We start from the raw sequence: 12403 nt of genomic DNA, 5'->3' as shown, positions 1-12403 counted from the left end.
CTAGATAGATAGATAGATAGATAGATAGATAGATAGATAGATAGATAGATAGATAGATAGAAAGATAGATAAATAGATAGATAGATAGATAGATAGATAGATAGATAGATAGATAGAAAGATAGATAAATAGATAGATAGATAGATAGAAAGATAGATAAATAGATAGATAGATAGATAGATAGATAGATAGATAGATAGATAGATAGATAGATAGATAGATAGATAGATAGATAGATAGATAGATAGACATGAAAGGCACTATATAAGGCAGAAGACATATGGGCCAGCACCATATAGGACACTCCCACAACATGTACCTCAGTTTGAGATGACAATGGCACCCTTTTGGGTCACTTTGGACTGTCACATTTCTCCTGGTGTCCATCTCAGTCTGTGCTCATCAGTCTGACCCACCATTGTTGGTGCCACAGATGCCATGCAGTCTCTTTATGTCATCAGCTGGCTTGACAATAGTCATTTGGCGGAGTGCCTGAGTCTTATCAGGATTACAGAAAGACAAACAATAAATGGAGAGGACCCTGAATGAGATTAAGCAGATTGATGGAGAAATGAAGGGAATTTAAAGTAAAGACTAAATGCAGTGTCCATGAAACCCAATGCCCGCACTTTACAGAGCCTTCTTAGACGGGACTTTTCCATTGTCATTGGCCGTTTGCCATCGTAGCACTTACACCACATGTGTCCCCCCACATTTTGAACCCTGACACTTGTTATGGCAACTGCTGGTCACCAGCTGTGCAAATAAAGCCATGTGACGCAGGGTCAGCTCAACCATTTAGGTGAATTTCAGTGGCCACCTTGGGCAATAAAACAGACCTACGAGCCCTTACCGATTATATTGTTTTATTTTATTCTCACGTAATTGTGCCATTTATTTTTAATGCAGCGTTTCTCACCTTTAAGTATTTGTGACCCGAGTTTTCATAACAGTTTTAATCGCGCCCCCCCCTAACGTTTTTTTGAAGCCCTAATAAAATTTATTCCTATATTTTTTGCTGCCGATACACCACTACAAGTTTAAAATTTTCCTACAAATAGCGAAATTACGCCACATATGTCAACATTCGCGCCCCCTGTTTTGTTACTGCGCCCCACAGTTTGAGAACCGCTGTTTTAATGTCTGAAGACTTACATGTGGTTTTCCCAATCTGAGGATGCAGTGCACTCAGCTTTCATACATTTCTTTGTTTTCTTCAGGTGTAGCCTTGGTCAAGTCTGTGGTCTTCCTTCACAATTGTGCTGTTTTTGGTGCTTTTATGGGTCTCGTTGTTTCGGGCTGCTTTTCTATAACCAACACAGTACTTTGTGTTGTTATTCGACCCCCCCCCCCCATCCATCTGTGACTCCCTTCCCTTACTCTTCACATCTTCATATGTGCTTTTTATTTCCTTCTCAAATCTCCAAGGGCTGGGGGGGGTGCTGTTTGATGGTCCGTACCTACGCTGCATTCGAACACAACACTCGTAATTTCTGACCTCCAACTCACCGCTCAATGAAATGATTGAGTGTCCACGAGTTGGAAAGATCACTGGTGACACAGACAACCAATCCCGCCTGCTCCACTAAATGATTGAGTATACCACCTCATAGACTGAAACAATCAAGTATTCACAAGTCAAAATGACCAATGGTGGCCGCCCCCCCCCACCCCCCACTCAATAACATTGGTCAAAATGACCAATGGTGACCCCTCCTGCTCATGAGTGTCCATGAGTCGAAGTGACCCAAGGGTGACCCCCCCCCCGATTTGCAAGTATTCACATGTCAAAAATGACCAAGGGTGACCCCCCCTCTCCCACCACTCAATGAAATCATCAAGGGTCCACAAATGGTTGAAATGACCAAGGACAACCCCACCTATTTGATTAAAACAATTGAGAATTCACATGTCAAAATGATCAATGGTGACACCCCCTTCCCTTGTGAGGGACAATGAGTCAAAATGACCAAGGATGACCCCCCCCCCCCCCACCGCTCAATGAAACGAATGAGTATGCGTGAGTTGAAAACATCCATTTTGACCCCCTACCCCCCCAAATGAACAATGACAAGGGTGACACATTCCCCCCACCGTTCTATGAAATAATCAAGTTTCCCTCCCCTCAATTGTGAGTATTCACATATCAAAATGACCAAGGATGACACCCCCATCCCGGTTTGTGAGTATTCATGTGTCAAAAATGACCAAAGGTGACCCCCCCCCTCCCACCACTCAATGAAATCATCGAGGGTCCACAAATGGTCGAAATGACCATTCGATTAAATGATTGAGAATTCACGTGTCATAATGATCAAGGGTGACCGCCCCCCCCCCCCAACTCAATGAAATTATGAGGATCTGCAAGTCAAAATGATCAATAGTGACACTCCCCCCCCCCCCATTTGTGAGGATTCATGAGTCAAAATGACCAAGGATGACCCCCCCTGCTCAATGAAACAACTGAGTATCCATGATCTGAAAACATCCATTTTGACCCCCCCACCACCACCCCCACTTGATGAAATGGTTAAGTGTACCCCCCCATGGTATGATGAAATAATCAAGTATCCAAATGACAATATAATCAAGGGTGACACATTGCCCCCCCCCCCCCCATTCTATGAAACAATCAAGTGTCCCCACCCCCCCAATTGTGAGTATTGCCAGGTCAAATTGACCAAGGGTGACCAAGCCCCCCTCCCCACTCGATGGATTTATGAGTACCTGCAAGTCAAAATGATCAATGGAGACTACCCCCCCACCCCCCACCCACTCGTGAGGGTCCCACTGCTCAATGATAGGACTGAGTATCCACAAATTGAAAACATCAATTTTGACCACCCCCCCCCCCACCAGCCCCACTTGATGAAATGGTTGAATATATCCCCCACAGTATGATGAAATCATCAACTATCCAAATGACATGGGTGACACATTGCCCCCCTACCCTGTTTTATGAAATGATTAAGTGTCCCCCGCACCAACTCATGAGTTATTACGTGTCAAAATGACCAAGGGTGACCCCCCACCTCCCAAACGGTCGAGTGTCCACAAATGATCGAAAAGACCATCAGTGACCCTGCTCCTTCCCCCACTTCGTGAAATGAAGGGTGACAATGCCCCCCAATTGTTCTATGTAATGATCAAGTGTCCACAAATCGAAATGACCAAGGAGGAAACGATCAAGTATCCAAGAGTCAAAATGACCAAGTAATCAATGGAACAGTCGTAAAGGTCAACGGTGACTCCCCACTGCACTTCATGAAACGACTGAGCATTTGAGAGTCCAAATGACTAAGGGTGACCCCCCCCCTCAAGGTGTCCACACGACAATATGATCAAGGGTGACCCCCACTCAAGGTGTCGAAATGATCGAGTACTCTCAAGTCGAAATGACCAAAGGTGACCCCCCCCGCCTGCCTCGTGAAATGAAGGGTCACAATGCCCCAACCCCATGTTCTATGTAGTGACCAAGGGTCCACAAATCGAAATGACCAACGAGGGCCCATCTGCTTGATAAAAACAGTCGAATATCCAAGAGTCAAAATGACCAAGTGATCAATGAAACAAATGAGAATCCACAAGTCGAAATGATCCACGGTGACACAAACCGCACTTCATGAAACGACTGAGCATTTGAGAGTCCAAATGACTGAGGGTGACCCCCCTCATGTGTGTTCACGCGAAAATATGATCAAGGATGACCCCCCCCAAGTCAAAATGACCAAAGGTGACCACATCGCTCTAACTATCACGTATCTGCACACTGAAATGCTCAAGGAGGGCCTTCTATGAAGTGATCTCAGGACCCAAAATCAAAATTGAGAGATTCCGCCGTTGTCCACATGCTGCATTGGGATCAACTTTCTGTTAAGGAGTAAGCCCCCCCTAGGATCCTGTAGGTGGGGGTTTTCTCAATCCAGCCTTGATCTAAACTCTCCATACATTTTTGCTCTCCTCAGTCCTGGCTCCTCTCTCGTGTCTCCAGGTTTCTATGGATGGATCTGGCTTTCATTTATTCCACTCAAAGCAAAGAGGGTGGTGGGGCACCATTTACCGCTCTGCCCGGGGCAGCAAAAATACCTGAGATGACTCTAGTTAGAATTGCTTCACTTCTGGTCAGCAGAAGAAAAAAATGAGTGGTAGGGGCAAAGGTCACAAGTAGGGACCTGATCACCTCTGGCTACTTGGAATTACAAGCGGAATCCAGATAATGTGTTGCACATTTCCGCATGAAAGGCCGCTTGTATTTTCGTCAAGCCGCCCTGCGCTTCTTAGGCATGGCACCTTGGAGTGAGGAAATACGGGGGAGGGGCATTTCCCTTCTGCTGTGGCAAAGAAAAAATACAACCCCTGGGGGGTGGCAAGTGTGTGTGTTGTGCTCACAAGACTTTCTCCATACTGTGACTGGTGGTCAAAAATGTGTAAATCAGAAGACCATCACATCCATAAGTACAGTATGTGGTGTCAACATCTGGTAAGTGCAAAAGGGATACCCACCCTGGTAGACATGGCATTCTTTTCTTGGAATCTCTTTGATGAACTGCTGAGAACTTCAAAAAAAAAGTGTCTCAGATTATGACAGAAATGCCATTTCAGGGAGGGACGGTGACACAGTGGTTAGTGCTGTTGCCTCATTCTCTTCTCCAGTAGTGTGATGAGTGCTACTGCCTCAAGTATGTGGTGCCATTTTAAGCCCGATTGGCATTCACAGACTGATTTTATGAATCAGCCCAATTTTCGGATTCAGCGTTCGTCGTTTCAAGTATAAGAGGAGGTTCAAATGCCTGATTGCATCTTACAATTCAGCTCTTGTACAATAAGAAGAATGAATTGTCATGTCAGAAGTTTCGGTTGGCTGTGCCCTCTCACCCCCATCGGGATGAGGTGGGGAGGGTGCTCCTCTGATGTACATGTGTGCCACCATTAAAGATGAAATCTACAGCACAGTAAAGCCAGCAGAAAGTTTATCAGTATGAGACCTTCCCTTAACATGGTCCAACCCTGCCTGGGGACATTGGCGTGGCCAATTTTGCACTGGCATCTTCTGCCAGCCCCCTGGCTAAGGCCATTCTTTCTGCCTATTTGGTACTCTGGGTCTTCTGGCCAGATAAGAGAAGGGAGTCCATCCCATTGGCATGCCCATTTCTGTACTGGCATCTTCTACCACCCTCCCGACTAAGGCAATTTTTTCTGCCCATTTGCCTCCTGGGCTTTACCGCCAGATAAGAGAAGGGAGTCCATCCTGGCAGGGAGGCCCATCCACTACAATGTGTTTTTCCACTTTGTCATTATGGCCTGCTGAGTGTTAATTGAGGGTCAAAAATAGCAAATCTACAACACAGTAAAGCCTGCAAAAAGTCTATCAGTACAACCGTCCCATAACACAGTCCAACCCTGCCTGGGGACATCGGCAGGCCCATTTCTGCACTGGCATCTTCTGCCACCCTCCTGACTAAGGCCATTGTTTCTGCCAATTTGGTATCTGGGTCTTCTGGCCAGATAAGAGAAGGGAGTCTATCCCATTGGTATGCTCATTTCTGCACTGGTATCTTCTGCCACCCTCCTGACTAAGGCCATTCTTTCTACCCATTTGCCACCTGGGCCTTCCAGCCAGATAAGAGGAGGGAGTTCATCCTGGCAGGAAGGTCCACCCATTACAATGTGTTTTTTCACTTTGTCGTTATGGCCTGTTGAGTGTTAATTGAGGGTCAAAAATAGCAAATCTACAGCACAGTAAAGCCTGCAAAAAGTCTTATCAGTACAACCGTCCCATAGCACAGTCTAACCCTACCTGGGGACATCAGCACGCCCATTTTTGCACTGGCATCTTCTGCCACCCTCCTTACTAAGGCCATTCTTTCCTTCTATCTGGTACCTGGGTCTTCTGGCCAGATAAGAGAAGGGAATCCATCCCATTGGAGTGCCCAGTTCTGCACTGGCATCTTCTGCCACCCTCCTCACTAAGGCCATACTTTCTGCCAATTTGGTATCTGGGTCTTCCGGCCAGATAAGAGAAGGGAGTCCATCCCATTGGTATGCTCATTTCTGCACTGACATCTTCTGCCACCCTCCTGACTAAGGCCATTCTTTCTACCCATTTGCCACCTGGGCCTTCCGGCCAGATAAGAGGAGGGAGTCCATCCTGGCAGGGAGGCCCGCCCATTACAATGTGTTTTTTCACTTTGTCGTTACGGCCTGTTGAGTGTTGATTGAGGGTCAAAAATAGCAAATCTACACCACAGTAAAGCATGAAGAAAGTTGGTCAGTAGGACCAACTTAAATCTATTTTTGGTAGGATTATATTTTCGTCTTCAAAACACTGAATTGCGGATTGCCCGTCGCACTTATTCAACTCCCCAAAAGCGCTTTGTCATGTCAGAGCCATCTTAACAGCATTATAGGCCCCCTGGACAAAGCAGTGCATTGGGGGACCCCAACTACACAACCACTCAGCAATTCACAACATACATAGATTAGCATGGGACCCCAGGCAACTGCCCAGCTTGCCCATACGTTAAGATGGCACCGAGCCATGGGTCTGTCCCTTCTAACAGGTGAGCACTTTTAATGCATACGGGTCGACCCAAGCCCCCACCCCCCTCCCCCCACTGGTCTCAACTTTGTGGTTGCTTATCATTAAATTTCTCTTGACTGTCCCCTTCCTCATTGGAGGGACTTCACCTAGCGCTGTAGATGGTGAACAGGGAGGTGAACGAGTGGAAGCTGGTGATGTAAATGACAAGTTCATTCCCGGTCCGTGTCGACTGGCTGCTGGAAAATTCCCATGTAACAGAAACAGCAACAGGACAAAAATTTCCACCTGCTGTTGTGAGAACGCATTCAAGAGCTAACGTCAGCTCACGACTGTGTAGATGATCAGCCGGGTCATCAATACGCCAATATTCCTATAATTATATTGTGGAAATACCTGTAGATGTGCAGTTTCGGTTACCGCTAAACTTCTTGACATATCGGTCAGGACTATTGGGAAATTATGATATAATATTACAATTATTAATTATTAATAATATTATTATTATTATATAATGATATTGTGAATTTCCCATTGGGATTAATAAAGTATCTATCTATCTATCTATCTATCTATCTATCTATCTATCTATCTATCTATCTATCTATCTATCTATCTATCTATCTATCTATCTATAAGGCAAGCAAAACCTGTTATTTAGAATGAGGTTTCTCAACCTTTTTTTGGTGCCGGACCCACCTTTTCCCAAGTGTTTTTCACCCCTTAGTGAATCAGTGTGATCATCAGAGGAGCATGGGGATCGACAGTGGCAAACCTTTTTCAAAACGTTTTAACAACCAGAGGGCACCCCAGAGCCCCAACACCAAACACAACTGCACAGACCCAAGTTCTGGTACAATAAACGGTGTGTCTTCTGCACTGGCATCTTCTGCCACCATCCTAGCTAAAGCAGAGAACACGCCACCACTCTTCTTTATGCCCAGTCTTTCCAGGTAAGGGAAGGGAGTCCATCCCGGCAAGGAGACTCACCCCTGCACACCTTCCATTACAATGTGTTGGGTTTTTTTTTCACTTTCTCATTATTGAGTGTCAATGACTGAGGGGGCAAGACTGGCAAATGTATCCATTTTAAAGGGAATCTACAAGAACTATAAAGTGTGAAGAAAGTGAAGGTGGCGGAATACTTTCTGTACGGGTCTCCACTTGAAGATTTAATCCTCCACCATAAACCACTGCAATCCATCACCAAAAATGGGCCAATAACTAAAAAGTCTTTTCCGCCCTCAAGTGTACCAATCTGACCTCATAATTATGCCACAGTGACACAAATCGATGGCACTGCTTTATCATTGCCGTATGGCTCCAGTTATAAAAACTGCCAGTCATCACCACCATGGACAGCTATGGGTTTAATGGTGGAGTGTGGCATTATCTACCAATTTAGACTTGAATGATTTCCATAAAACCCGACAGCTGCACAATCCATTTTTTTCTCCTTCAGCTCCTAATAGATGGTGGGCTTGAGCGCCGCGAGTGCCTGGCATGCATTTAATGGCACAAAATGAGCTCTGAGCTGCACATCTGATGTGTGAGATCACAGAGGAGATGTGAGGACAGTGTCCCGCTTCTCTCTGCTGGCAGATTTCACAAAGAATGTCAGTTCTAGTAGAGTATGGGTGTGCTGCATGGCAGGAGGTCACCCATCTTACCAGGATGCAGGATAAACTTTTGAACTGGGGGGGGTTGTTGGTGGGTGGAGGGTCCCGGGAGACTCTTAAAAAGCGAGCACTTATAACAGAATGCTGATGACTATCTGCACGGAAGCGACTTACGGCTCCAGTTGTTCTCTCGTTGTACTTCTGCCATCACGTGAAACAGAGCCCAGCTTTTGATCCCGGAGACCTCAAAGCGCACTTATCTGGGAACATCTGCACCTGTTTGTGGGCCAAGATGCCAATCTGTTAGGAAATATGGAAAGAAAACTCTTAAAAATATATTTGGCATTGGAAAAACAAAAAAAAAAACAGCACTTGGAAATCTGCAAACACAAAAGTGCATTTCAAGGCCATCATCCCATACCAGGGATTGAACGAGAGCCTTTCAGGGGGAACGTCCCATATAGCGCCATGCAGAGCAAGCATTCTGTGGTAGAATTTTGCAGACGTACAGATCAAGGTTAGCAGGAGACTATGAAAAGAGCATTTGGGGGTCCCAAAAGGGCAAAGTGAATACAGTAATCCCTCGCTACTTCGCGGTTCACTTTTCGCGGATTCACGACTTCGCAGATTTTATATGTAAGCATATCTAAATATATAACGCGGATTTTTCGCTGCTTCCCGGGTTTCTGCAGACAATACGTCTTTTTACTTCTGGTATTTGCTTCCTCAGTTGGTTTGCCCAGTTGATTTCATACAAGAGATGCTATTGGCGGATGGCTGAGAAGCTACCCAATCAGAGCACGCAGTTAAGTTCCTGTGTGCTGCTGATTGGCTCAGCGACGGAGTGCTGCATTAACCAGGAAGTCTCATCTCACTCATTCAACATTAACGTGCTCTTGCTACTGCATTCAGGGGATTATCACCTTCATTGTCATCATTTTTACTGCGCAGCATATTCATCACCATCATCACGTCATATATAGCTACGTGTACTTCGCTATACAGTAAGTGTAAACTTATCTACCGATTTCATATTGCTTAGCAGTTGTCCCTGTTATTAATAGAGTAAAGGGTGGGTTGTAAACAATACAGGGAGGGTTTAAAAATGTCCAAATACACGTTAAATAATTAAATAAATATGGTGTCCCTACTTCGCGGAAATTCAGTTATCGTGGTCGGCCTTGGAACCTATCTTCCGCGATAAGTGAGGGATTACTGTATTAGACAATTGTGACAAGTACAGGCCTTTCAGCCCAGAGAATTTGTCCATCCTATTCACTTCATTTACCATCAAGTCGAGATTTGAAGGTCCCTGCTCTCTACCACACTGCTGGCTCATTTATTCCATGTGCGTCTGGTTCTTTGCGTGAAGAATAATGATGTGACGGCCTTATGTAGCGTGTCTATGAAGATAGGTGCTGGTCATCAGGTCATGAGGCTTTCTTACTTTACTTTTGCCTGGTGCCCCTCTTAGGGCCTAGGTCACTGACAAGTGCTCTACACACCCAGGTGCGGTTCGTCTTCTTGGCATCTGCTTCCAGGTCCCGATTGCCAGGGGTTTCTTGGATGGCATCTCTTCCTCCTTGCCCTGGGGATTCCTTTGCTTTGTGATGCTTGAGACTTATGGAGGATGTGGCCTATCCACCTCCAACGTCGCTGGAGAGTCTCTTCCTCTATCGGCTCTTGTCTTGTCCTCTGCCTCAGTTTTTTGGTTGCTGATGGTATCAGGCCAGCAAATCCAGAGCATCCTTCTTAGACACCTGATAATAAATGTCTGCACCTTTTTATTGGTGGTTTCAGTGGTCCTCCATGTCTCAACTCCAAAGAGCAGGACTAACATCGCTTTGGAATTGAAGAGGTCCCTGGAAGCCCAGACTGAGGAAAACTGCCCTTGTCTTGCCAATCCTGGCTATGACTTATTCTTAAATTGATCATATTTTTGCTATGCTAGCTTTATAGCGCTTCATCTATGGTGATCAAGTTTTGAAAATTGTCCTGCTACACATGTTGAAAACAGTCCATCAACTGATGTTATTCGATTATGTTGACCTGCACTGTATGTCATGTTACAAAAAAGAGCCTGCTAAGCAAATAAATGCAAATGTAGAAAAGTACAAATACAACAAAAGTGCAAAATTACCAAGAAAGGACTTGGCTAAAAGTAACGCAACGTAGACATCCCAATTCGAAATCCACAAGAACGATCCAAGTAGCAGAGCAAAATAAGAGATAAACCAGAGAAAACAAATCCATCCATTTTCCAACCCACTGAATCCAAACACAGGGTCATGGGGGGTCTGCTGGAGCCAATCCCAGCCAACACAGGGCACAAGGCAGGAGCCAATCCTGGGCAGGGTGCCAACCCACCGCAGGACACACACACACACACACACACCAAGCGCACACACTAGGGCCAATTTAGAATCACCAATCCACCTAACCTGCATGTCTTTGGACTGTGGGAGGAAACCCACGCAGAGGGCCGCAGTGGCTGCAGGTTTTCATTCTAACCATCTTCTTAACCAGTGACCAGTCTTTGCTAATTAACTTTTTGCCTTAATTTTAACTAACTTGACTCAGGCCCCTTAGTTGTTTCTTTTTCCGTAATTAGCTGCCAAACAATAATGAGACACAAAACAAGCTGCGGGGCGGCACCGTGGCGCAGTGGTTAGCGCTGCTGCCTTGCAGTAAGGAGACCTGTGGTTCACTTCCCGGGTCCTCCCTGCGTGGAGTTTGCATGTTCTCCCTGTGTCTGCGTGGGTTTCCTCCCAAAGACATGCAGGTTAGATGTATTGGCAATCCTAAATTGTCCCTACTGGGTGTGTGTGTGTGTGCCCTGCAGTGGGCTGGCGCCCTGCCCGGGGTTTGTTTCCTGCCTTGTCTGCCACATTGAAAAGATAGACTGCAATTCAGATTGTGGATAAAAGGATCGTGATATGATTTTTTTGGAAAGATCGCCCACCCCTAATTTGACTAATCAAGTTTTCAAATTGATGTAGGATTCATTAACCCTTTGTTGAGCTACTTGGAAAGGGGTGCGCAAGCTACCGGTAGCTCACGAGCGACGTGTTGGAGACCCCTGGTCTAGTAGTTTGATGTCGGAGAGAAAAGAGGAGAGCTGTTTGTTTGTGTACCTGAACCCGGCTCATTTACAGTTTATAATTTATATGATAAAACGGAACCCGGCTCATTTACAGTTTATAATTTATATGATAAAACTGAACCCGGCTCATTTACAGTTTATAATTTATATGATAAAACTGAACCTGGCTCATTTACAGTTTATAATTCATACGATAAAAACTGAATCCGGCTCATTTACAGTTTATAATTTATATGATAAAACGGAACCCGGCTCATTTACAGTTTCCTTTGTTAAGAAGGAATTGCAATCACAAGGCAGGGCACTTACCCTTAGCACTCGTCAGTAAAATAAGCAAACACATGCCGTCAAGTGGACTTACGTCAGCAGTTCACAGCGTTCCGAATCCGTGTTGTTGTAGAGGGTTTTCTTTAAAATTCTGGTGAAATGCAGTGGGAACCAACACAATGCAAAGATGACCACCAAGCAAAAAACCGTCTTGGCCACTTCCCGTCTCACAGTCCAAAGACTAGTGTGTGCTTGGTGCGTGGGTGTGTGTGCTCTGCGGTGGGCTGGCGCCCTGCCTGGAGTTTCTTCCTGCCTTGCGACCTGTGCTGGCTGGGATTGGCTCCAGCAGACCCCCATGACCCTGTGTTAGGATATAGCGGGTTGGAAAATGACTGACTGACTGACATAATAATCTTCTTCTTCTTCTTTCGGCTGCTTCTGTTAGGGGTTACCACAACAGATCATCTTTTTCCATATCTTCATGTCCTCTGCATCTTGCTCTGTTACACCCATCACCTCCTCTCTCACCACATCCATAAACCTTCTCTTAGGCCAATAATAATAATAAAAATAAAATAAAATACAATAATAATAATAATAATATTTATAATAATTAATTTTGCATAGTACTTACGAGACCCACCAAAATCCACCAAATGAATTACTCTGAACTTCAACTCCCAGCAGCCTTTACAGGGCTGGGAGGCGGTCCTTAATCCATGATGGACAGGTGGCCCTGCCTCTTAGGGGAACCGCCCACAAAGCACATGGACCATACCACAGGCATGGAGAGCAAAGCAGATAATTAACATAAATAGATAACGTAAAAATAACATAAAGCAAGGACTGAACTCCAGCCAGGGGAGGAACTTTGGC

General features: G+C 45.3%; 1 protein-coding gene across 1 annotated transcript in view; it reads left to right on the top strand.

The window, feature by feature from the left end:
- The window catches only part of ednraa (endothelin receptor type Aa), an 86563-nt gene that overhangs the window by 29747 nt on the left and 44413 nt on the right, over positions 1–12403 (top strand). The gene's annotated exons all lie outside the window — the stretch shown is intronic.

The sequence above is a fragment of the Erpetoichthys calabaricus genome, chromosome 5 (genome assembly GCF_900747795.2).
Source record: "Erpetoichthys calabaricus chromosome 5, fErpCal1.3, whole genome shotgun sequence".
Taxonomy (NCBI): Eukaryota; Metazoa; Chordata; class Cladistia; order Polypteriformes; family Polypteridae; genus Erpetoichthys; species Erpetoichthys calabaricus.
Note: the sequence above shows the minus strand (reverse complement) of the source record. Positions and strands in the feature narration are given on the sequence as shown.